The sequence below is a fragment of the Eleutherodactylus coqui genome, chromosome 10 (assembly GCF_035609145.1).
Source record: "Eleutherodactylus coqui strain aEleCoq1 chromosome 10, aEleCoq1.hap1, whole genome shotgun sequence".
In the NCBI taxonomy this organism is placed as follows: Eukaryota; Metazoa; Chordata; class Amphibia; order Anura; family Eleutherodactylidae; genus Eleutherodactylus; species Eleutherodactylus coqui.
In genome coordinates this window covers 106,019,010-106,045,630 of record NC_089846.1, presented here as the reverse complement: position 1 = coordinate 106,045,630, position 26,621 = coordinate 106,019,010, and positions in this window count along the sequence as shown.

The window sequence follows — 26,621 nt, the reverse complement described above, 5'->3', positions numbered from 1 at the left end:
GGGTGTCCAAGAGGGTTGGGTCATGACACCCACGATGGAATGCTACAGTAACTGGTGCAAAGAATAAGCATTGAGTTTTACTTTTTGTCCCTGTATTACAGGGACCAAATACTAGAGTCAATTATGAGGCAACCTTAAATACTGGTCTGTTCTGGTTAGAAAAGGTTTTTGTCTTGCCACCCTACCCCACAGCCCAGACATATAAAGGATATGGGAGATGGTTGTCACATGCATTACACAACCAGTACTTACCAGAAAATCCCACAGCTCCTTTAATTTTGCTGTAGGCCTCTCGATAGCCTCCTGTACCAAATTTTTTCAGGTCTTTTCATCAATTTTTGAGGGACGTCTAGTTCTTGGTAATTTAACTCTTGTGTTGAATTTAATCCACTTCTTGATGATCATTTTCACTGTGTTCCATGGTATATGAAATGCATTGACCATTTTTTGGTACCCTTCTCCTGACTGATACCTTTCATAAATCAGATCCCTTTGATGTGCTATAAGCTCCTTATAACCAACACCTTTTGCTGAAAAATGCAATTACGAAAATGTCTTTCGGTCTTTTCATCAATTTTTGAGGGGCATCCAGTTCTTGGTAATGTCACTGTTGTGCTAAATTTAATCCATTTCTCGATGACCGTATTCACTGTGTTCCATAGTATATGTAATGCCTTGGAAATGTTTTGCTTCCCTTCTCCTGACTAATACCTTTCAAAAATCAGATACCTTTGATGGTGCTGTAAGCTCTTTATAGATCATAGCTTTTGCTGAAAAGTGCAACTAAGAAAATATCAGGACAGCTGAATTTTTCATGGGGTAAATCAAAATTATTTTAACTAATGACAGTTGTGCACTGACTACTATTTAGCATGAGTTTAAATGTGATTGACAAATTCTGAACAATCACATGCCCAAATATTAGAGAGAGTTCACGCTTATGCAACTATTTATTTTTCCACCCTAAATGATTTCACTTTGTTTTACAATGGAAACGTACAGTTAGTGAGTCACATTATCACATTCAGCTTTCCTTTTTTTTAAAAAAAGGAAAAAATGTGGCATTTTAACAGGGGTGTACAGACTATATATATATATATATATATATATATATATATATATATATATATATAGTAGGAATGCAGTATCAGAATAGCCTGCAGAGGCTGTTAGACAAGCATTCTGATACCTGCAAAAAGAAGCCAGCGGGTTAACACCCTGGGTGTAGCAGGAGGTGAGATACAAAAGAGCCAGTTCCTGCCAGACTCAGGGGGATGAGATAGCTTAGTGGAGCTGAAGGGTTTCTAGCCTGAGGTCCTGTGTGGACCTGTTTGGGACCAGTCACCCGGTCTGACAGAGAAGGATGCCCTCCAGATACCCCAGGTGGGGTTGGTGACGGTGACCCTGTGGGTTGTAAACCCTGGACATTGCATGAACTGTATACATTTGCTGTGCTGTGTGTTGTGATAAAATGCTAGCAGTAACCAGATGTTTAAGAAAGTCAAGTTTCCTGGAGTCTTTCTACACCAGTGGTGCTCTTTTCCTGATGTTGCAGTTGGCGATCCAGCACATATATATATACATATAGTGCCAATGTTTCTGGTGACACAATGCGCCACTACATGCACATAACTTACACAGCACTGCTACATACATTGTTAATCCTATACAACAGGGATCAGAAGCAGCACAGCACTGGAGATGAAGGACCTGTGATAACATCACCATCATGCTCTGTCCCTGATCACATGACGATTAGGCTTATCCTGAGTGAATAACTTTCATGCTCCACCCCTGATCACATGATGGTGACATCATCACTGGTCCTGCATCCTTGTGCAGATTATGGGTGGATTACAAACCCCCTGTGCATATATCCCTATTCAACACCACCTCTATTCGAGCCAACCTAAACAACCAATCGCTGTGAATTAGCCAACCCAAATAACCAATTACTGTGAATGAGTAAATCCAAACAACCAATCAGGTTGCGAATGGTGTGGAGGTGAGGTGTAAAAAGCTAATATGCACCCCTGCAGCTCAGTTGCTATAGAATACTAATGAACACCTATCTGGACAGCAGCCATGTGCTTACAGGACCTGTGATAATGTCACCATCATATGATCAGAAGCAGAGCATGTAACTCCTTCACTGGGAATGAAAGACCTTTGATGACGTCACCATCATGCGATCAGGGGCAGAGTAGGTAAGTCACTCACATACCCACTCACTCACTCACGCACGGACGGACAGGTTGTTTGTAGTATTTTGGTATATATATAACGTTTTTTGTACAATGTTTGTTTAATTAGCTTTAAAAAAACCTTGTTGTCTTTTTCTTCAATTTTGTCTATGGTAGCGACACTATGAGTCATAAACAACCATGATTAATATGGTTGCTTCCTAGCAACAAGTGTAAAGATGTATTTAATCTGGAGAAGCAAGCTTTCTGGAAAGTAAGGTTGAAAGGCTTTTGAAGTGTATAAAAGCAGCTTAAAGATTAGAAAAAAAAATCATAAAGTCATTTTGTTTTGCGTTTTTAGCAAATTACAAAGACTAAACTGAGCTTGAATGGTTTTTTCACATGAATGCTATTTTGTAAATGCGGTAATTCAGAAAATATTGTTACATTTGTTATATTCACATTAGGTACATTAATACTTATGAGTTCTTTGCCACCTACAATATATGCACAGCCAGTGGCAGAAGTGTAACTTGCAGTTCCTGGACCCCAATGGAAAATCCGTAACGGTGTCCCCCACTTACCATGCTTTATATATAACTAGCTGATATACCCGACTTCGCCCGAGTTAATTTGGTACTGGTGTTTATCTGGTGGTCACACAGAAATCTTAAAAAAGTCGTGGTTACTTTAGAGATACCGGAAAAACATATGTTCACCATTTTGCATAGTTCTCTGCGTTACCCAGGAAATACCACGGGGAGGCAACCATGCGACGTTTCCTTTATATAAAACTAGCTTACCCGTCGCGCGTTGCTGCGAAGACAGACAGACATACATTCATTCGTTTTTATATATCTAGATAACAACCAATCACAGCGCAGCTTTCATGTTACCTCAGCAGTATAAAATATAACAACCAATCACAGCGCAGCTTTCATGTTACCTCAGTGGTATAATATATAACAACCAATCACAGCGCAGCTTTGATGTTACCTCAGTGGTATAATGTATAACAACCAATCACAGCGCAGCTTTCATGTTACCTTAGCAGTATAAAATATAACAACCAATCACAGCGCAGCTTTCATGTTACCTCAGCAGTAAGAGAAATAACAACCAATCACAGCGCAACTTTTATTCTGCCTCAGCAATATAAAAAATAGCAACCAATCACAGCGCAGCTTTCATGTTACCTCTGCGGTATTATATATAGCAACCAATCACAGCGCAGCTTTCATGTTACCTCAGTGGTATAATATATAACAACTAATCGCAGCACAGTTTTCATGCAACCTCAGTAGTATAAGAAGTAGCCACCAATCACAGCACAGCTTTCATGTTACCTCAGCAGTATAAGAAATAGCAACCAATCACAGCACAGCTTTCATTTTACCTCAGCATTCTCAATATCCAGCAATTGTCTTGCGAAACGTTTTTCTGGTTGAACACGCATCCCGTTGGTCGTAATGCCTTTTGCTTTCGTGCTTGAGATGGAAATCAAACGATCGTTGTCTGGGGGGCATAACTGTCGACAATGCTCGCACGCGTACCACCTACCGTAGGATAGTTGTACTGTGCCTATAATCTTCCCAGGAGTGTACTCAACAACTTCCCAAAGTCTCATGGCGATCGGATGAATGGTGTAGTAATGCATAAAGGACAGACAGACAGACATACATTCATTTATATATATCAGGAAGTGAGAGAATTAGATTCCGTACGTAAAATTTGGACGCTAATTGTTTTGCGCTTAGAATTGAATAATCGAATTGGGACCCATTAACTTTTCCTATTTATGGCATAATCAATGCCCGTGCCAAATTTCAAGTTTCTATGTGAGAAAATGACATTCCGTATATGTAAAATTTGGACGCTAATTCTTTTGCGCATAGAATTGAATAATGGAGTTGGGACCCATTAGCTTTTCCTATTTATGACATATTCAATGCCCGTGCCAAATTTCAAGTTTGTATGTGAAAAAATTACATTCCGTACGTAAAATTTGGACGCTAATTCTTTTGCGCATAGAATCGAATAATCGAGTTGGGACCCATTAGCTTTTCCTATTTATGACATAATCAATGCCCGTGCCAAATTTCAAGTTTTTATGAAAGAAAATTAGATTCCGTACGTAAAATTTGGACGCTAATTCTTTGGCGCTAAGAATTGAATAATCGAGTTGGGACCCATTAGCATTTTCTATTTATGACATATTCAATGCCCGTGCCAAATTTCAAGTTTCTATGTGAGAAAAATACATTCCGTACGTAAAATTTGGATGCTAATTCTTTTGCACATAGAATTGAATAATCGAGTTGGGACCCATTAGCTTTTACTATTTATGAGATAATCAATGCCCGTGCCAAATTTTAAGTTTCTATGTGAGAAAATTGCATTCCGTACGTAAAATTTGGACGCTAATTCTTTTGCGCTAAGAATTGAATAATCGAGTTGGGACCCATTAGATTTTCCTATTTATGATATAATCAATGCTCGTGCCAAATTTCACGTTTTTATGACACTGGAAAGTGAGAAAATTACATTCCGTACGTAAAATTTGGACGCTAATTCTTTTGCGCATAGAATTAAATAATGGAGTTGGGACCCATTAGATTTTCCTATTTATGACATATTCAATGCCCGTGCCAAATTTCACGTTTTTATGAGACTGGAAAGTGAGAAAAATACATTCCGTACGTAAAATTTGGACGCTAATTCTTTTGTGCATAGAATTGAATACTCGAGTTGGGACCCATTAGCTTTTCCTATTTATGACATAATCAATGCCCGTGTCAAATTTTAAGTTTCTATGTGAGAAAATTGCATTCCGTACGTAAAATTTGGACGCTAAGTCTTTTGCGCATAGAATTGAATTATCGAGTTGGGACCCATTAGCTTTTCCTATTTATGACATAATCAATGCTCCTGCCAAATTTCGAGTTTCTATGACAACGGGAAGTGAGAGAATTAGATTCCGTACGTAAAATTTGGCCGCTAAATCTTTTGCGCATAGAATTGAATAATCGAGTTGGGAGCTATTGACTTTTCCTATTTATGACATATTCAATGCCCGTGCCAAATTTTAAGTTTCTGTGACATTGGGAAGTGAGAGATTTAGATTCCGTACGTAAAATTTGGACGCTAATTCTTTTGCGCTAGAATTGAATAATCGAGTTGGGACCCATTAACTTTTCCTATTAATGACATATTCAATGCCCGTGCCAAATTTTAAGTTTCTATGACATTGGGAAGTGAGAGATTTAGATTCCATACGTAAAATTTCGACGCCAATTCTTTTGCGCTAGAATTGAATAATCGAATTGGGACCCAATTACTTTTCTTATTTTGGAGATAATCTATGCTTGTGCCAAAATTCATGTTTCTACGACATTGGGAAGTTGGAGAACTTTTGGCGAGTCAGTCAGTCAGTGAGTCAGTGAGTCAGTCAGTGAGTCAGTGAGTCAGTCAGTGAGTCAGTGAGTCAGTGAGTCAGTGAGGGCTTTCGTCTTTATATATATAGATATCAGTGTTTTATAATGTGACAGAAGGGCTGTAAGGAATGTCTGAAATGATTTATGCTAATGTTTGTGTTGCTGCACTAGAACATTTGGCGATATTAGAACCACAGGGCTCCCATAAAGAGGTGGACATCTGTATGCTGCTCTAAGGGGCTGGGGCAGGCAGTGCTGGAAGGTGGAAGCTGATGGCTGCAGTAGATGCGACAAGCAGTTTTGTGTGTGTGGCCGTGAATGCTAGAAGAAGCAGAAAAAGTTGCAATATTCATGGTCTGATAGTTATCCTAGGGTGCTCATTTGAACATTTGGTACTTGTGAGTCTGCATGATAATGCTAAGGGCTCAGTCAGATGGGTGTTTGTTCGCTGCACATGTTACTTGTGTTTGCGATCCACATCTATTAGAACCAATGCTTTTCAATGGCAGTGGTCACATAAAATGCACAGCGGTAAATATAGGGCAGCAGATTGAAAAACACAATTTACTGCAACATTCCAGCTTTTTTGGATGTGAACCCCCTGGATGCTGTCAAATCCAGGGCTTTCACCTTCTGCTCAATGGGGCCGGCAGCAGCGCCAACGGCATTGAGAACAAACAGTGAAGATCGCAGTTCAGGAGAAGAAGCGGCTGGATGTGCCTGAACCCCGGCAGCTGCGAACAGGGGAGTATATATATTTTTTATTTTTTATACATTCTGTGGATGATTTTTAAGGAAGGGTTTATATTTAAAGCCCTTCCTTGAAAATCCCTGCAGGGCTTGCCGGCAGCCCATTGCTTTCAATGGAGCCGACTGTAGCACCGGCTCGATTGAATTCAATGGGTTAGCATTGCGATCCTCTGCCACAGCTGTGACAGCTGTGGAAGAGGATTTCTTCATCTCTGCGGGGAGTCCCCTTGTTACTGGATACTGTTGCAATGATGTTACAGTGTTTAGTGATGAGAGGACTCCCTGGAGAGATGAAGAAATCCTCTGCCACAGCTGTGGTAGAGGATCGCGATCTTTTCTGTATGTCAATGGGGCTGCTGCCAGCCCCACTGACCAAAGGTGAAACCTCTGGATGTGACAGCATTCAGGGTTTCCATATCCAAGGAATCCCCTGCTGCGGCTGTGACACTTTATGTGCGCATAAGCTCAGCCATGTGTGTTTTTTTTCACTGTGATGCCTTCTTCGGTCATGCAAATTTGTTTACGCAAGCGTTTTGCGCACAAAAATTTGCACATAAAACTGCCCGTCTGACTGAGCCCTTACAGTAAAACTGCGTTTAAGAAATTTTTCTGGTAACTTTGCCCCCCTCCCTTATACACCAGGGACCCTGTACTATGCCTGCACCTTCATAGCTAAATCCTTGGTGAGTGGCGTGCTATTTGTTATTGTGCACAAATTATTCTGACAGGTCATACAGGAAGTTAACAAATATTCTTGAAAACATACGATATTCCCTCTGTATTGCCATTATACTGTATTACAGATAAGTAGACTTTTCAAAAGCTTGGTTCTGCTGGTTCGACAAATTTTGTCAAAATGTTCTGCACAAATTAGTTTGAATCAAACCAGAAGTTGAGACCAATCCCTAAAATTAGTATTAAATGATACTGATTGTCCTTTAGTGGATGTAGCTCTGTGGTTACCTCTGTTGCATTGCAGTGCTGGGATCCTAGGTTAAAATCTAACTAGGGACAACATCTGCGTGGAATAGGAAAACTCCATTTAGATGTTGTCTTTCATCAAACTTGAACCTAGGCCTCCAGTATTGCAAGGCAACAATGCTAACCACTAAACCACCATGTACTTTCTTCCATCTTCCTTCTCCAGAGCAGGAGTTGGAGAAAAACAAAAATAAGGCCGCCTGCAGACGAGCGGGTCGGATCCAGCAGCGAGAATTCTCGCCGTGGGACCCGACCTGAGCGCCTGCAGAGACGAGCACGTACTCACCCGCGCCCGGCGGCCCCGGCTCTTTCATGTGCCGGCTGCCGGGCAGCCGGCGCATGCGCAGACCGGAGCCGGCGTCCGGGTGAGTGACGTATCTGCGAGCCCCGCACAAAAATAGGACATGCCGCGGTTTGTTTGCCATGCGACATTTTGCGCGGCCAAACCGCGGCCGTCTGCATAGGAGTGCGTATTGTAATGCACTCCTATGCAGGCTTTCAGTGGCGGAAATCCCGCGGGAAGTCCCGCCACGGGATTTCCGCCCGTGTGCAGGCGGCCTAAGAAATATAAAGAGAACATACAAACTCAATGCAGATGTTGTCCTTGGTCAAATGTGAACTTAGACTTAAGCATTGAAAGGCAACAGTGCTAACTACCTAACCACCATACTTCTTCTTCCTTACTCTTTCTATAGAAGGAGAAAAACAAGTAGAAGTATAAAGATAGCATACAAACTGAATACAGAGGTTATCCTTGGTCAGATTTGAAGCTAGAACTACAGCACTGCAAGGCAACATTCCTTATCAGTGAGCTACATCAAAGAAGAACCACCACCACTGTTATTTCAAGGCTCTTAGACAGTGTCCAATATTAGTTTTAGGGATTTTTATGGCTTTAAGGTTCAGCCAAAACAAGCCTCCGGAGGTTGGGGTTCTTGCCAAGACAAACTTTTAGTAAAGTTTGACCTTAATTCGGTTTCTACAGGTTCCGTTTGTTAATCTCTATACGGCATCTTAAGTTTGTCCAAAATTTTGCAGATTAATCGAATCTATGTACAGTACAGTGCTGTCTAATTCTTTGAAACATTGTAATGATTGAAAGTAACAACTCATCACATATATTGGTCACCAGATGGCATGTGTTGGTATTGCATGCTATTAGAGATGAGCGAGCACCCAAATGCTTGGGTCCTCGTTATTCGAGTCGAGCTTTTCGTAAAATTTGAGAGCTCTATTCGAGTAATGAACCCCATTGACTACAATGGGAGACTTGAGCATTTTTGTATGTGGGCCGCCGAGCTTTTTTTTTGGGGGGGGGGGGGGGGGGGGTTCTCTCTCTCTCTCTGTGTCAGCCAGCCAGCCAAAAAATTTGACATTGACGCCCGCACTGCTTCAAGACAGGGAGAGGCCAAAACAGGCACATCACAGCGGGGAGGAGCCATGCTATCCTATAGTAGTGACAGGGGTTTTAAACAAGTGCCAAATTGCTAGGTATTATCTACACTGAATCCAATTAAGGAAAGATTAAGTCCATCATCAGAAAATAACTAGAGATGAGCGAGCACCAAAATGCTCGAGTGTTCGTTACGCGAGTCGAACTTTCAGTGATGCTCGAAAGTTCGTTTCGAGTAACGAACCCCATTGAAGTCAATGGGCGACTCGAGCATTTTTGTATATGACTGGTGCTCCGCTAAGGTTTTCATTTGTGAAAATCTTAGCAAATCACCAAAGTCATGTAAAAAACACAGAAATGGATAGGGCAGGCAAGGAGCAACATGCAGGGCTGCATTTTGGGCTCCGAGGTCTCACTATTAAGCCACAATAGTGGCAATAGTGAGACCCCCCTCCCCACTGTCAGCATAAAGATCTTCTCCTCTGCCACAGCTGTAACAGCTGTGGCAGAAAAGAACGATGTTAGCCCATTGAATTCAATGCCGGCTCCATTGAAAGCAATGGGCTGCCGGCGAGCGCGGGATGAATTTTCGGGAAGGGCTTAAAAATATAAGCCCTTACCTGAAAAAGAAAGATGTTAGTGTAAAAAAGAATAAAAATGCAGGCATTCTCTTCAATGGAGCCGCTGCTGCTGCCGGCGACTCCATTGAAGACAATGGTCCGCTGGCACACCTGAATTCTTTTTCAGGGAAGGGCTTTACATATAAGCCATTCCCTGGAAATGAATTAAAAGTGATTTAAAAAACAAAAAAAATAGATACTCACTTCCCTTCAGCTGCTGGGGCACAGCGTCTTCTCCTGCTGTCCCCTGCACTGTGGTGCTGAACTGCTGTCATTCAGCTGAGAGCTACCCTGAGCCAATCAGAGGCAGCACTCACTCACCCATTGATGAATTGATGAATGGGTGTGAGTGAGATCTGCCTCTGATTGGTCAGGCTGTTACCAATCAGAGGCAGCTCATTCAGCAGGCGGGGATTTTAAATCCCCGGCTGCTGAATACTACAGAGAGCAGTTTAGGAGAACTGCCAGCTGGCCGCAGCTGAACTCCATCTGCCGAGACCAGGTGAGTATATATATATTTTTTTTATTTTTACACATTTCTGGATGAATTGCAGGGAAGGGCTTATATATTTAAGCCCTTCCCGAAAATTCATTGTGTGATCGCTGGCAGCCCATTGCTTTCAATGGAGCCGGCTGTATTGCCGGCTCCATTGAATTCAATGGGCTAATATCGTTCTGCCGGGACAAGGTGAATATATTTTTTTTTTACTTTTTACACATTTTAGGATGATTTTCAGGTAAGGGATTATATTTTTAAGCCCTTCCCGAAAATTCATCCCCCGCTAGCCGGCAGCCCATTGCTTTCAATGGAGCCGGCTGTATTGCCGGCTCCATTGAAATCAACGGTCAGTGCTTGTTTAATCGAGACGAGCACCGCGTGGTGCTCGTCTCGAGTAACGAGCATCTCGAGCACCCTCATACTCGAACGAGCATCAAGCTCGGACGAGTATGCTCGCTCATCTCTAAAAATAACCTATATTTTTGGGGGTGTGGCCTGAGCATGGAGGAGTAAAGCAGCGTTCCTCGGAGCTCCGCCGCTGCTATCACTCAGACGACCCTTCTACCGACACCATGCAGCGCCTACCCACAGTAAAGAGGGGATGAAGAAAGAGGGGAGACCCACCGTCCACCAGCAGCACCCCGATCAGCCGCTATCTCAGCGGCACAAGCACCGCCGGGACGCCGATCAGCCTCTCCAACATGGCGCCGGCAGAAAGCAGTGAGAGCGCGCCCGACCGCACCAGGAACCCGGAAGCACCAACACCGTTACGGGTCAAGCAGCAGCAGGGGGCTCTCAACGGGAGAAACCCTCCCTTGGATAGCGGAGCCCAGACAGAGCACTCGCCGGGCAACGCACACGCGGCAGACAACCCGCGCTACACACCCAGCACGGAGCCAGACTACCACGTGGAAAGGGCACCAGCCAGCGTGGGGGACCCGGCGGCGCTGCCGCAACAACAGCCACGGCATAAGGTCAGTGAGGGGACGGGAGACCTGCAACAGGGAAGGCACCAGAGCACCCAAGCCCCAAAGAAGACCCCCCAGGGACTCTCACCTGCAGCAGCAACCATCACTGAGGCACTGGGGACACCACACAGCGGCAGCCCCCACGACCAGAAGAAGACCAAGGGCAGTACAGGGGAAATGACAACAAGCCTGAACAGTCATGGGCTCACAGCAACAAAAACCCCCACTCGCCCCACAACCCCCCTGACGAGAAATAACAGCAGCCCCAACCCGGATATCGCGGGCCATGACGATCCAGCGCGTCGGGACCCAACAGGACCCCTCAACATACAGGGCCCACCACAAGATGATTCGCAGACTCTACAAGCACTATGGGTCATGATCCGCGCCTTGCCCACCAAAACGGACCTGGAGTCACATCTAAAACGCATAGAAGAAAAGCACACGACAGAAATCAATGCAATCAACCACTCAGTGCAGGAGCTGGCAGAACGGGTCACGGTTCTGGAACAGAACACGGAGACCCCGAACATGGACTTTCAACAAATGGCGCTAACGATCGAAAAGCAACAGAAACAACTCAGAGAACTGACGTTCCACCTCGACGACATCGAAAATAGAGGCAGACGCAATAATCTCAAACTAAGGGGCCTCCCAGAAGACATTCCTCCAGAAGACCTCTACGACCATGTGACCACGATTTTCAACAAGCTCCTACAGCGTCCCGATAATAGGATGATTGAATTGGACAGAGTCCATCGACTACAAGGCGGAAGAACTCGGAACCCAAACTTCCCAAGAGATGTAATCTGTCGAGTACATTTCTATAGACAGAAAGAAGAAATCCTACGTTTGGCATGGGAACAGGGTCCCATAAGACACAGTAACTCGGACATAACAATTCTACCAGATCTCTCCAAACTGACACTTAATAGCCGGAGAATGATGCGCCCCCTCCTGGAGGCTGCACGAAAGGCGGAAGCTACTTACAGATGGGGACACCCCTTCCATCTAATCCTGCGAAAACGCGGCCGACTCTTCACGGTCAGGTCACCGGCGGACCTAGAAGGGGCATTTGACTTCCTTGGAGTCCCCGCAACATCAATCCCGGACTGGACCACACCCCAGGAGATGGCCCCACCCAACATGTGAAACTCAGGGGTCCCACGGATCCCTGCTTACACAGACACAAGCCCGCGAATACGACGGTTCCCGCCCCAGGTTGGAGATCTGACCCTGACCAAGCTCCGACTATCACACAGGTCCTCACCCCATAGGTCGCCACCACCATAACGACATACAGGTGGCCACAATACCCAGGAGTACCGGACTACCTCCCCCCTGGACCCTGAAACATTCAAAATCTTGTCACCCACCCAAAGGCCCCCTTCCCCCCCCCCCCACCAATAGGCGCGGGAACCACTACCCCCATGCTTATACCTTTCACACTACCCACCCACGTCCGACAGTTTACCGAAGTAGAAGTCACAAAACGCACAAGATGCAGCGGCATGGATCGCCGGAACCACTTGGATTGGATATTATTGACTCTAGCCATAGTCACATCCCAACGAACACGTTCCAGTGATCCGACCCTCTTTGTGTCTCGGCGCTCCACAGCTCCGAGACTTGGATCGGCTTGCTCCCGAACGCTCAACCACGTTTCCCCCAGTAGGGCCACAGGGCTCCTGACACTCACCCCCCTTTTTTTTGGCGGGAGTTCAGGACCTCTGACTAACTCGGAGAGAATAGAAAGTTTTGTCTTGTCTACCCCCAACCCCCCACCTACTTACCCTCACGTCTTCTCCTACCCACCTATAACCTAACCCCTACCACTACACACCCACCCAGTGGCCCCACAGGACCGACTTCAGCTCACCGCTTAAAAGCCCCGTGGCGGTACCAGCTGACCATGCCCCCGGCTTCTTCAAACCTCACCGTTCTCTCTCTTAACGCACAGGGCCTGAATATCCCTGAGAAAAGGTCCTCCATCCTCCGCCTCCTCTGGAAGAAAAGAGCGCAAGTAGCCTTCATACAGGAGACCCACTTCCGTGATGGAGGGGCCCCTCGATTCTCCGACGCCAGGTTCCCGAACGCGTACCACTGCCTGAATCCAGTCGCCAAATCAAAAGGAGTCTCGATCTTAATCGCCAGCTCTATTCCGTGGGAGTACACAGCAACGCGATGCGACTCCGAAGGAAGATATTTATTCGTCAAAGGTAAGCTCGCCAGCACACCAGTCACACTCGCGACCATGTACCTCCCCAACTCCAACCAGATCTCCTTCCTAGAGGGGGCCCTGGAGGAGCTGGAGGAATTCAAAGAAGGCACACTAGTGTTGGGGGGAGATTTTAACATCACGCTAGAACCACATACAGACACATCAAAAGGCAATAGTTCTCTCACACTGTCAGCACACCGCAAGATCAGGAAGACGCTCCACAAATATCAGTTGATAGACGCCTGGAGAGTTTTGCACCCCGACACCAGAGATTATACGTTCTTCTCACCCCCTCACAACTCATACTCTAGAATTGACTTCTTCCTGATACACCACTCGACCCTCCCCCTACTAGCTGCAGCAGAGATAGGCAACATCACACTCTCTGACTACGCACCTATAACCCTCTCTCTGACACTCCCCACGATACATGACAAAATCTGGCATTGGCGCCTAAACGAATCCCTCATGCACAACCCGGAGACATCAGAAGACATCCAAAAAGCCATAACCAACTATTTTGAAAACAACTGCACTCCAGATGTAGAGCCACTGACGATCTGGGAGGCACACAAATGTGTAATTAGGGGTTTTCTTATAGGACTAGGGTCGCGTATTAAGAAAGAAAGAGGAGCTCACCTACGAGGACTATTAGATCAAATCCAAACGCTCGAACTCCTACACAAATCCACCCAGGACAGCACCAGAGGGGCAGAACTAGCCCAACTGAGGGACCGAGTGAGAACTCACTGTATGGGACAGGCGAGGAGCTCTTTAGTAAAATGTAGACGCCACTTTTACGAGTTCAGTAACAAACCAAGCCGCACACTAGCCCGGGCCCTTCGGACCACCAGAGCAAAAACATACGTCCCACATATCTCCTCCCCCTCCGGCCAAACAATGCATCAACCGCAGCAGATAACGGACGCGTTCCGCGCATTCTACCAATCCCTATATAACTTAACTCCTTCACGGTCAGAACAAGAAAGAGCCACACGAAAAGCCAAAATCCAAGAATATATACAACAATCAAACATGCGGGGGATCACACAAGAGGCAGCAGACATGTTAGAGGACCCAATTACGCAAACCGAACTGGCGACAGCACTCTCCGAAACCCAAACAGGAAAATCTCCCGGCCCCGATGGACTCACTCTTTCATACTATAAAAAATATGCAGAGACCCTAACCCCACATTTTCTACGGGCCTTTAACTCTATCACCACAGGAAAAGAGATGCACAGAGACACACTTAGAGCGCATATCACAGTAATCCCGAAAGAGGGAAAAGACCCCTCACAATGCCAGAGTTACCGTCCCATCTCTTTGTTGAACGTGGACCTCAAATTGTTCGCAAAGATAGTGGCAAACAGGATCTCCCCCCTCTTACAAAACACAATCCACAGAGACCAGGTCGGATTTGTCCCACTTAGAGAATCTAGAGATAACACAACAAAAGCGATTAATCTAATCCACCTGGCCAAAAAACTAGCTATCCCCACCTGCCTACTGTCCACAGACGCCGATAAAGCGTTTGATAGAGTGGATTGGGATTTCCTGTTTGCCACTATGACCCACCTGGGACTAGGCCCGAGAATGTTAAAATGGATCGAAAGCCTGTATTCCTACCCAACGGCCTCAGTCAGAGTTAACGGACAAATCTCATCCCCCTTCCCGATCTCGAACGGCACAAGGCAAGGATGCCCCCTATCACCCCTAATCTTTATCTTATGCCTGGAGCCGTTCTTAGCCCAAATCCGTTCCAATCCGAACATAAGGGGGATCAAACTCGCTGACACGGAACACAAGATAGCAGCCTATGCAGATGATCTGCTATTCTTCATCACCAATCCTCGAGTCTCATTGCCAAACTTACTAGCCGAAATTAAAAAATACTCAGAGCTCTCAAACTTCAAAATTAATTACCACAAATCCGCGGCACTCAACATATCCCTCCCACAATCGTTAGTCAGTGAACTTAAAAATTCATTTCCATTTACATGGGCCGATAGCCAAATCCAATACTTAGGCATAAGTCTTACCCCCGACGTGGAGGGCCTGTACGCAGCGAACTACCCCGCACTCTTAAACAGAATTAGAACGGATCTGAACTCATGGACCGGAGGTTTCCATTCATGGTTCGGAAGAAGTGCAATCTGTAAAATGAACATCCTCCCTAGAGTATTATACCTGCTCCAAGCGCTCCCCATAAACGTTCCCAGAAAATTTTTCCACCAACTATCTGCTCTCACATCCAGATTTGTCTGGGCGGATAAGCCAACACGCATTGCCCGTAACACCCTAATAAGACCTAAAGGGGAAGGAGGCCTGGGCCTCCCGTGCTTTACACGATACCATCAAGCTGTCCACTTGACCCGAATAATAGACTGGCACAGACACGGGCCCCTCAAACAATGGGTTAGCATAGAACAAACAGTTACACCCACTTCACTGAAGGTTCTACCATGGACACAGGAGCAGATCACCACGGACCTGAGCCACCACCCCACAATAGGTCCCACCATGGCGACAGCAACGAAAATATTGCCTAGGCCAGACATTGCCCCCAGACCCTCCCCAATGTTCCCAATCCTAGGTAACCCTTCGTTCCGCCCAGGGAACGAAAACAGCGCCTTCCTCCTCTGGTTTCGGAACAATAGATTCCGAGCTGCACACTTCCTGCATGAAGGCCAATGGCTATCCATGGAACATATGACCAGAACGCAAGACCTGCCCCCAATGCCATTCTGGCAAACGGTACAACTGAGGCACTTTCTACGCTCCCTCCCCCACCCCAATTTATTCAATCGGCCAAAAACTCAGTTTGAGACAATATGCAGTGCAGAGGGCCCATCCAGACACACGCTCTCACGGGTGTACAACATCCTCAATACACAACTAGAACCCCAAACCCCGGGCTTCATCCGGAAATGGGAGGAGGACCTTAACATTACACTCTCCCAGACAGAAAAAAGGAAAAATCCTCACGCTCATTCATTCCTCATCCATATCCAGCAAAACTCAGGAGACAGGATACAAGGTGCTTACACGCTGGTATAGGGTGCCCACCCGTCTTAACAAAATGTACCCATCGGTCTCCCCCTTGTGCTGGAGATGTGGTACGGCGAGAGGGACCCTCTTACACATCTTTTGGGACTGTCATGTGCTGGCGAGCTTCTGGACGGAAGTCTGGCAGACTACCTCTATCTTTACTCAATATCCCATCCCAAAAACCCCAGCCTTTTTTCTCCTGCACCATAATGAGATTCCTCTTTCAGTATACAAAAAATCTGTGGTACGCCACCTGGTCGCAGCAGCGAGGTCCTGCATACCGAGAACCTGGCGCCAAACCACCCCGCCTTCGACAGCTCTATGGCTCAACACAATACAGGGGACGCTGGAGATGGAGGACCTTACGGCCACACTTAAAGGCACCCAAGAACAATTCACGAAGACCTGGTTCCACTGGCTTGAGTTTCAGAACTCAGCAGAATACCGCAGACTACTAGAAGCCAACCACCCAAGGTTATAGTCTAACCCCCCCCCCCCCGACCCCCACACACCTCATAGCCCCCTCTACCCAACCCTAAACGTCCCCTACTGTATCCTGTTGTGTGTCTTAGTTAATGTCGTTTTTTTTTTATCACAAAGACCGTTGGAGTCCGAAACCCACTTAATTGTTCTCTTTTATTTTTATTTTTGAGACATGGCTCAGACAGTCACAACGTAGCCTAACTATAACAGTCTGCCCTTGTCTTAAACAAAAGATCGTACGGCGCGGTTTTAAGGCTGGACCGTACCCACAGGTTTAAGTTCAAAGTTTTCTTAAAGTTAAATATTAAGGTTCGTGCCACCAACCGGTAGAAAAGAATAAGTATGAGCAGGAATAAGACGAGGACACAGCTCAAAAACATTGTACTGTATGAATGTTTGCAGATGACCATTAATGTTATTTGTATTAAATTTGAAAACGATAAATAAAGAATTTATAAAAATAACCTATATTTTAAATCAGGCTTTTAACATTGAATGTTTTTTCAATCCTTTTTTCTTTTAATTTTTTCATGTATATATATTTAAAAATAAAATAAAATATATTGCCGCTTTCACATTGTACAGTGACAACTAACAATTGGCTGATTTCTTAGTCAACTCAATTTCAGAAAATTGCAATGAGATTAGAGATGAGCGAACGTGCTCGGCCACGCCCCTTTTTCGCCCGAATACCGCGATTTCCGAGTACTTCCGTACTCGGGCGAAAAAATTCGGGGGGCGCCGTGGCGGCATGGGGGGTAGCAGTGGGGAGTGGGGGGGGGGGAGAGGGAGAGAGAGAGGGCTCCCCCCTGTTCCCCGCTGCTACCCCCCGCACCGCCACGCCTCTCCCCGCCCCCCGGCACCCCCCGAATCTTTTCACCCGAGTACTGAAGTACTCAAAAATGGCGGTACTCGGGTGCATAAGTACTCGAAACGAGTACGTTCCCTCATCTCTAAATGAGATCAAACATCTGTAATATCAAACTATAAGAAGATAAAACACGATCACACTGGATCACACCATTGAGCATACTCTATCTCTGCCTCCCTACACAAAAACCTTTGCATGGGGCACAGATCATGCTCTCAACATTCTCTCCTAGAAGTCTAATGAGTCATTTCCTGAGTTAGACGTTTTCTTTTGTCCAGGTGTCTTCTGTATTTGCTTAGTCGAGATTTTTGGCCCCATAGCCATGTAAGCACAAAAAACAGTATATTTTAGTACATATTTCAATTAATAAAATAAAAATGACGGTACATTTTGAACACTAGCTTTTATTTTGACACATTTTCTAAAAATGTATTTACTTTTTTAAAAATCAGAATTCATTTCACTTCCATGGATACAAAAATAAATAAAATTACATCATCTTACATCGGAAGGCATCAAATCAGTCAGGAAGGATCAATTTCTACAGAATCTAAAAATCCCTGCTTGCTATGTTAGATGTTTTCATTCACTTTTAACTATTCACATAATCACTTTTATTTTCAGGGACCGAAGATTATGTTTTTAGGATTCTGTAAAACTCTGTCCATTCATACTACTAGTCAAGGTTCTCTATCATTTTTGACACTGCAGTATGCAACAATATTACAGAAACTCCAATGGACCCCATGAAAGTTAATGTTGTTTGCTGGTAACTAGAGATGAGCGAACGTACTCGGTAAGGGCGATTTCGCAATCGAGCACCGCGATTTTCGAGTACTTCACTACTCGGGTGAAAAGTACTCGGGTGCGCCGGGGGGCAGTGGGGGGGGGAGGCCGGGGGAACGGGGGGTAGCAGCGGGGTACAGGGTGGAGCCCTCACTCTCTCCCTCACCCCCCCACTCCCCTCTGCAACCCCCCCATCTCTACTGGTAATCTTTAGAGATGAGCGAACGCGTTCGTCCGAGCTTGATATTCGTGCGAATATTAGGGTGTTCGGGATGTTCGTTATTCGTAACGAACACCATGCGGTGTTCTGGTAAATTAAACTTTCTTCCCTGAGACGTTAGCGCTTTTTTTTGGCCAATATAAAGACAGGGAAGGCATTACAACTTCCCCCTGCAACGTTTAAGCCCTATACCACCCCCCTGCTGTGAGTGGCTGGGGAGATAAGGTGTCACCCGAGTATTGAAATCTGCCCCTCCCGCTGCTCGCTATGGATGCATTCTATATACGCTCAATGGGGCCAGCGGCAGCAGCGCTGACCCCATTGAGAACATATAGAAGACAAATCCTTCTTCTCTGGCACAGCTGTAACAGCTGTAGCAGAGAAGAACGATGTTTGCCCATTGAATTCAATGGAGCGGCAATACAGCATGTTCCACTGAATGCAATGGGCTGCCGGCGATCGCAGGATGAATGGTCGGAAAGGGGTTAAATATATAACCCCTTTCCTGCAATTCATCCAGAAATGTGTTACACTAAAAATATATACCGGCGTATAAGGCGACCGGGCGTATAAGACGACCCCCCAACTGTCACCTTATACGCCGGTAATACAGTGGAGCAAAGAATAAAAAGCATTACTTACGTTTTTAGATGATCTGCGGCGCTCCTGCAGGCTGTCACTCCCTCCTGGTCCACGGCAGACAAGCTTTCTCCACGAAAGACTTTAAATCCCTGCCTCCAGAAGCACATGTGCCTTCAGCCAATCACAGCCAATGACAATGATGTCATTGAATGGCTGTGATTGGCTGTGTTTCTGGAGGCGGGGATTTCAAGGCTTGAAATCCCCGCCTCCAGAAACACAGCCTATCACAGCCATTCAATGACATCATTGTCATTGGCTGTGATTGGCTGAAGGCACGTGTCTTCCTGGAGGCAGGGATTTAAAGCCTTTCATAGAGAAAGCTTGTCTGCCGTGGACCAGGAGGGAGTGACAGCCTGCAGGAGCGCCGCAGATCATCTAAAAACGTAAGTAATGCTTTTTATTCTTTGCTCCACTGTATTGCCGGCGTATAAGGTGACAGTTGGGGGGTCGTCTTATACGCCCGGTCGCCTTATACGCCGGTATATATTTTTAGTGTAACACATTTCTGGATGAATTGCAGGAAAGGGGTTATATATTTAACCCCTTTCCGACCATTCATCCTGCGATCGCCGGCAGCCCATTGCATTCAGTGGAACATGCTGTATTGCCGCTCCATTGAATTCAATGGGCAAACATCGTTCTTCTCTGCTACAGCTGTTACAGCTGTGCCAGAGGAGGACGATCTTTATGCTGACAGTGGGGGGGGGGGGGGCACTCTTGCCGCTATTGTGGCTTAATAGTGGGACCTGTGAACTTGAGATGCAGCCCACCATGTAGCCCCTCGCCTGCCCTATCCGTCACTGTGTCATTCCCATCACTTTCCTGAATTGCCCAGATTTTCACACATGAAAACCTTAGCGAGCATCGGCGAAATACAAAAATGTTCCGGTCGCCCATTGACTTCAATGGGGTTCGTTGTTCGAAACGAACCCTCGAGCATCACGGGAAGTTCGTTCCGAATAACGAACACCCGAACATTTTGGTGTTCGCTCATCTCTAGTAATCTTTCATATCCATCGGCAGAACCTGTCTTCCTGCTGTTTTATTCAAACTTGCGCTTTTTAGCACAAAATAAAAACACAGTTCATCCACAACTATGCTCCATAGCAGCAAGTATAGTTGTCCATATGACCATGTGAAAAAGCCCTTAGTCTAAGATGGGATCCTGCCTTAACTAATATAGACTGATGGAAACTGATGCATTTTTGCAACTTGCCTTAGATATAACTGGGATAAAACATCTAGTGTACATTACTTCTAGAATATACTTCATTCATGTGGTGCTATACAATGGCAGATACATTTATACATTTTCTATGGCTCCATTATAAAGAACTGTGGAGAAAAACGTTGACCTTTTTTTACACATTTTTCTAAAGATTTTTTTTTTAATTCCATTCCATTCACTTCCAACTACCAACAATAGCCATAACATAAGCACTATACATGTTCCAATTTTGTTAACACAAGGACATTGATGATGATGTTTTTTTTTTACAACAAATGTCATCATTTTATTGTCTATAGCTCTATGTTCAAATTATGTGAAAAATGTCAACAGAAATTAAATCTTAATATACATCACATCTCTCAAATAAATGATAAAGAATTTTAAAACTTTATAGAATTTATTAAAAAAAAACTATTTCTATGGCTTCATAGTGTGGAAACATAGGAAATTTGTAATTGTGCCACTGTCCTGACTTCATTTACAAGGCTCATCATAAAGCTTCAACTACTCCTCAGCCCACAATAAAGTAACTATTGCAAGGAGATAAGTTCACAGGAAGGAAGGTTACACAAACATCATAAATGGGTAATTTTTAGTGTAAAAGCAATCAGACTATTGAACTTTCTGTAATGTTAGAAACTCTTGCATAAAAAACAAAAGTATTGTAGAGGTGATACTTTTCTTGGTTAACTTAAAAAAATATTTATACAAGCTTTTGAGGCTACTTAAAGGTTCTTCATCAGGCTAAGGGTACTTTGCTTGGGCGATTATCACCCAAATTCTTGCTGAAATTTGGGCAACAATGATCCTGTACACACGCAACTGCTGACAGGGAACTAAGCAAAAAAAAATTCCCACACTTGTAAGACTAACTTGGTTTTTAGCAAAACTAAAAAACAAGAGACTATAGGCTAGTGTAAGCATGAGCCAATCAATGTTTGAGTGACTACTGTTTACTATGAAGAGAGACGGGAGGGATGCAGCAATTCCAGCTCGCTCCTCCTTCATTCATATGAATGGCTATTGCTCCTGTGGATTGGATGGATAATCAGCCGGCAGTCCGGCTGAGGTGCCAGGTGTGTGCTTTCAAGGCTCTCATAAGAGCCCTTGGAAAGCATGCAGCAAAGATAGGACATGCAAGTTTGCACTTGCATGTCTTATCTTTTGTTAGATGCACTGATTCAGTGCGCCTAACATTCTCTCATATGAATGCTTCTATAGGAGTATATTGGTTCCAAGCGCGAAAACAGCACTCTTCTAAATGAGGCCTAATGGTAAGGAATTAAATTCCCTTTATAAGCGAACCCAGATTTGTGGTAAAGGTAATTCTCAGATGGCCAATATTGTGTGCATCTAAGAAACACATTTAAATAGTGGGGATCTATATTGGCTTAACCCCTTAACGACCAGCCCATAGTGTTTTTACGTCCTCCCGAAGTGGGCTTTATTCTCTGCGGACGTAAAAACATGTGTCCTGCAGAGAATAAAGCCCCTCTGGCTCTGGACGTGACAGCTCCATGCTGTCGATGCCCGCAGGTAGCCGACAGCATGGAGCTGTCATCCCGTGCTGCAGGGACCCCCCCCTCCCCCAGCAATGCGATCAGCGCTATCCAATAGATAGCGCTGATCGCATAAGGGCGCCCACCCACTGGCATTTGCGATTTTCGTGCGTGAAAAACGCAGCGTTTTCCGCGCGTTTTTGGCGCATTTTCCGCGCGTTTTTTTTGGCTTTTTTGCGGCATTTTCGTGGCTTTTTCGTGCCTTTTCCGTTAATTTCCATTGACATTCATGGGTGCATTAAGAGAAAAATAAGGATACATATGCAACTGACAGTTCCTATGTTAAAAATTGCAACGGACTGAAAAAAAAAATGCAAGTGGACAGGAACACATTCAATTCTAATTGCTCTTAAGAAAAAACGCAAAACGCAAAGGAAAAAAAATCGCCAGTGGGTGGGAGCCCTTAAAGTTAAAAAAAGTTTTTAAAAAGTTAAAGATTCAGCTGCCCTGATGGATCCGATCAGGGCAGGGAATTACTCACCCGGGTCTGCCGCACTACTCCCCGCTCTCCTGGTCCTCCGGGCCCCGAAGCCGGCCTTCTGCGCATGCGCGCCAGGCGGCATTACGTCAGCCGCATGTGCAGAAGGCCCGGTGGCCTGTGAAATTTAAAATCTCCTGGCTCCCGGCTCCTGTAGGTAGCCGGGAGGCAGGAGATGTTAGCGGGGACCGCGGTGAGCGGTCCCCGATAACGGCAATCGCGGAAAAGTGAAGCAACATGTAAAAAAAAGAAAAGCTTCACCTCCCCTCATGGATCGGATCCATGAGGGAAGGTGAAAATACTCACCCCGCTTCCTCCATGTCCTCCGGTCGGTCTCGGGACCCACCGCTGGCTTCTGCGCATGCGCCGATGTGGCGCGCATGCGCAGAAGGCCGGCGAGCGCGGCAAATTAAAAATCTGCCTGCACCCAGCTGTCATAGATAGCCGAGTGCAGGGAGATATGACTGGGGACCGCTGTATGCGGTTTCCAGTCATATGATCACCGTTATCCATCGGATAACGGTGATCATATAAAGTTAAAAAGTAGAAAAAAAAAGTTAAAAGTTAAAAAAAGTTTATAAAGTTAAAGTTTCATCTCCCCTTACGGACCGTATCCGTAAGGGGGATGAAATTACGCACCCAAGGTCCTCGGATTTGTTCCCTGGTGGGATGTTGATCCGTGGACCTTACCCCAGCTTCGGCGCATGCGCCCATCAGCATGATGGCGGACGCATGCGCAAAAGTGAAAGATTGCCCAAGAAATTTAAAATCTCCCTGCTGCTGGCTACCAAAGGTAGCCAAGAGCCTGGAGATGTCACGTGGAGCCGCAGTATGCGGTTACTGGTCATGTGATCGCTGTTACCCAATGCATAATGGCGATCAGGTAAAAGTTCTTAAAAAAGTGGAAGTTTCATCTCCCCTCACCGATGTGATCGGTGAGTGGAGATGATACATCTTCTCAGAGACTTCCGCATTTGAATCCAGATGCGATTATCCTCCATGGATTCTGCCGGCTACTGGGTATGCGCCCGCCGGCAAAATGCCAGACACATTTGCAGGAGCCCAGGAAATTTTAAATCTCCTTGCTCCCAGCGACCAACGGTCGCTGAGTGGTTGGAGCAGTGACCGGAGGCCTCATTGAGCGGTCCCCGATCACGTGATAAATTAGCGATATAACATTAGGCCGGTCACGCATGACAGGAAAGGAATTACAGGTTCTGCATGCGCTTGATCAGCGGTAATCCACGGATCAATCACATGCATTGGATTACACAATTCCCCCCAATTAGCGGGTCGGAATTACGTAATCCACTCGTAGAAACAGAACACGGCATGCTATATTTTACCGCGGATATCCGTGACCTAGAGCCCATTGTGCTCTATGACCGCGGATATACTCGCAGCCCATATGCAAATACATTGTGTATGGGCTGCGGGTACCTGGGTCATCTCTAAGCGACGGCGTGGGAAATATAAACAAAAAACGGTGTACTGCGCATGACTCCCTGTGTGAGTAGGCAGTTATGCACAGTACATTACGCAGCCATACGCAGGGTCACAGCCGGGCTCACAGCTGGGATCCGCTGCGGGCCTCCGCAAGCGGATTCCACCTATGGTTGCGTGAGCCCGGCATTATTCAGACCGCTACCTGTAATCCGTAATTTACAAGAAGCCTCGGGAACGCTTGCCTTCATGCAGTTCCAGGAGCAGCTTGTTGAGCGCCCTCTGTGTGTGACCGCTGCACCACAGCAAGATTACGGAGACTCACAGAGCGCCACTTTTTACACCCCATCCCTGCTGCTGAGGTCACGAAATACCCCCAAGCGAGTGAGGAGGGGGGATACCCGGTTTTCTTGCCCCATGGGCCCAACCCAACCAGCCGTAATTACCCCTGTCTTCGGACATAAAACACAGTTTATATTATTACTTTTATCTAATATTTAGGGAATGCCAGCGGGCATTCCCTCCATTATGGGCCTAGCCATGTGTCCTGTAAGTAGTTTAGGGCCACAATGGGTATGTTTCTAAACACAGGACAAATGGGGTGAACGTCTTCATTCCTATGTACACTGTACAAAAAAAACCTGTTTTTAAATTGACAAAATTGCCAAAAAAATGAAAATCGTAATTTTTTCCTTCTGCTTTGCTTAGATTCATTCAAATACTGTGGGGTCAAAATACGCAGTACACCCCTAGATGAATTTGCTAAGGGGTCTAGTTTTCAAAATGGGGTCATTTGTGGGGGTTCTCTATCGTTTTGGCCGCTCAATGTCTCTACAAGTGGGCAAGGGGGCCTGGAATTTATTCAGTTGTACCCTGAAATCCAACGGGTGCTCCTTCCATTATAGGCCTAGCCATGTTTCCTTTAAGTAGATTAGGGCCACAATGGGTATATTTCTGAACACGGGACAAATGGCGGTACCCATTTTGGGGTGAACGTCTTCATTCCTATGTACATTGTACAAAAAAAAACTGTTTTTAAATTGACACAATTGCCAAGAAAATGAAAATCATAATTTTTTCCTTCTGCTTGGCTTAGATTCATTCAAAAACTGTGAAGTCAAAAAAGTCACCGTACCCCTAGATAAATTCATTAAGGAGTCTACTTTTCAAAATGGGGTCACTTGTGGACGTTCTCCATCGTTTTGGTCACTCAAGGGCTCTACAAGTGGGCAATGGGGACTAAATCTCCTTCAAGCAAAATTTCTGTTCCGAAAGCCACCGGTTGCTCATTTCATTTTGGGCCCCATTGTGCATACAGACGTAATACTAGGTCCACAATGGGTATATTTCTGAACACGGGACAAATGGGGGTACCCATTTTCGGGTGAACATCTTCATTTCTATGTACACTGTACAAAAAAAACCTGTTTTTAAATTGACACAATTGCCAAAAAAATGAAAATCGTAATTTTTTCCTTCTGCTTGGCTTAGATTCATTCAAAAACTGTTAAGTCAAAAAAGTCATCGTACCCCTAGATAAATTCGTTAAGGGGTCTTCTTTTCAAAATGGGGTCACTTGTGGGGGTTCTCCATCGTTTTGGTCACTCAAGGGCTCTACAAGTGGGCAATGGGGACTAAATCTCCTTCAAACAAAATTTCTGTTCCGAAAGCCACCGGTTGCTCCTTTCATTTTGGGCCCCATTGTGCATACAGACGTAATACTAGGGCCACAATGGGTATGTTTCTGAGCACAGGATAAACAGGGGTATCCATTTTGGGGTGCAAGTCTTCATTCATATATGTGCTGTACAAAAAAAAACTGCTTTTAAAATGACAGCATTACCAAAAAAATGAAAATCGTAATTTTTTTCCTTTGGCTTGGCTTAGATTCATTCAAAAACTGTGAAGTCAAAAAAGTTATCGTACCCCTAGATAAATTCGTTAAGGGGTCTACTTTTCAAAATGGGGTCACTTGTGGGGGTTCGCCATCGTTTTGATCACTCAATGGCTCCAGAAGTGTGCAATAGGGCCTAAATCTCCTTCAAGCAAAATTTCTGTTCCGAAAGCCACCGGTTGCTCCTTTCATTTTGTGCCCCATTGTGCATACAGACGTAATACTAGGGCCACAATGGGTATGTTTCTGAGCACTGGACAAACAGGGGTATCTATTCTGGGGTGCAAATCCTCATTTTCATGTGTACTATAGAAAAAAGTCCTGTCTTTAAAATGACATATTTGCAAAAATATGAAATTTTAGTTTTTCTCTTCTAAATTGCATTGACTCCTGAAAAAAAACTGTGAGGTTAAAATACTCATGACACCCCTCAGTGAATATGTTAAGGAATGTAGTTTTTATAATGGGGTCACTTGTGGGGGTATCTATCATTTTGACTCCTATGAGCCTTTCCAATCTTGGCTTGGTGTAGGAAAACAAAGTGTTCCTCAAAATGCTGAAAAGTAACGTTAAATTTGTACGTCTCCTAAATGGTTAAAAAAAACGAAAGTTTTTCCAATGTGCGCCCAAAATAAAGTAAACGGATGGAACTATATATCTTAACAAAAATTTCTATATTATGTTTGCACATATTTGAAATATTGCAGTTGGAAATGTGAAAAAATGACGATTTTGTCAAAATTTTCCCAATTTTGGCGCTTTTAATAAATAAACACAAATTCTATCGGTCTTTTTTTCCCGCCTAAATGAAGTACAACATGTGTTCAAAAAACAATGTCAGAATCGCTTGGATATGCAAAACCTTTCTGGTGTTTTTCCATGTTAAAGTGACACATGTCAGATTTGCAAAATTT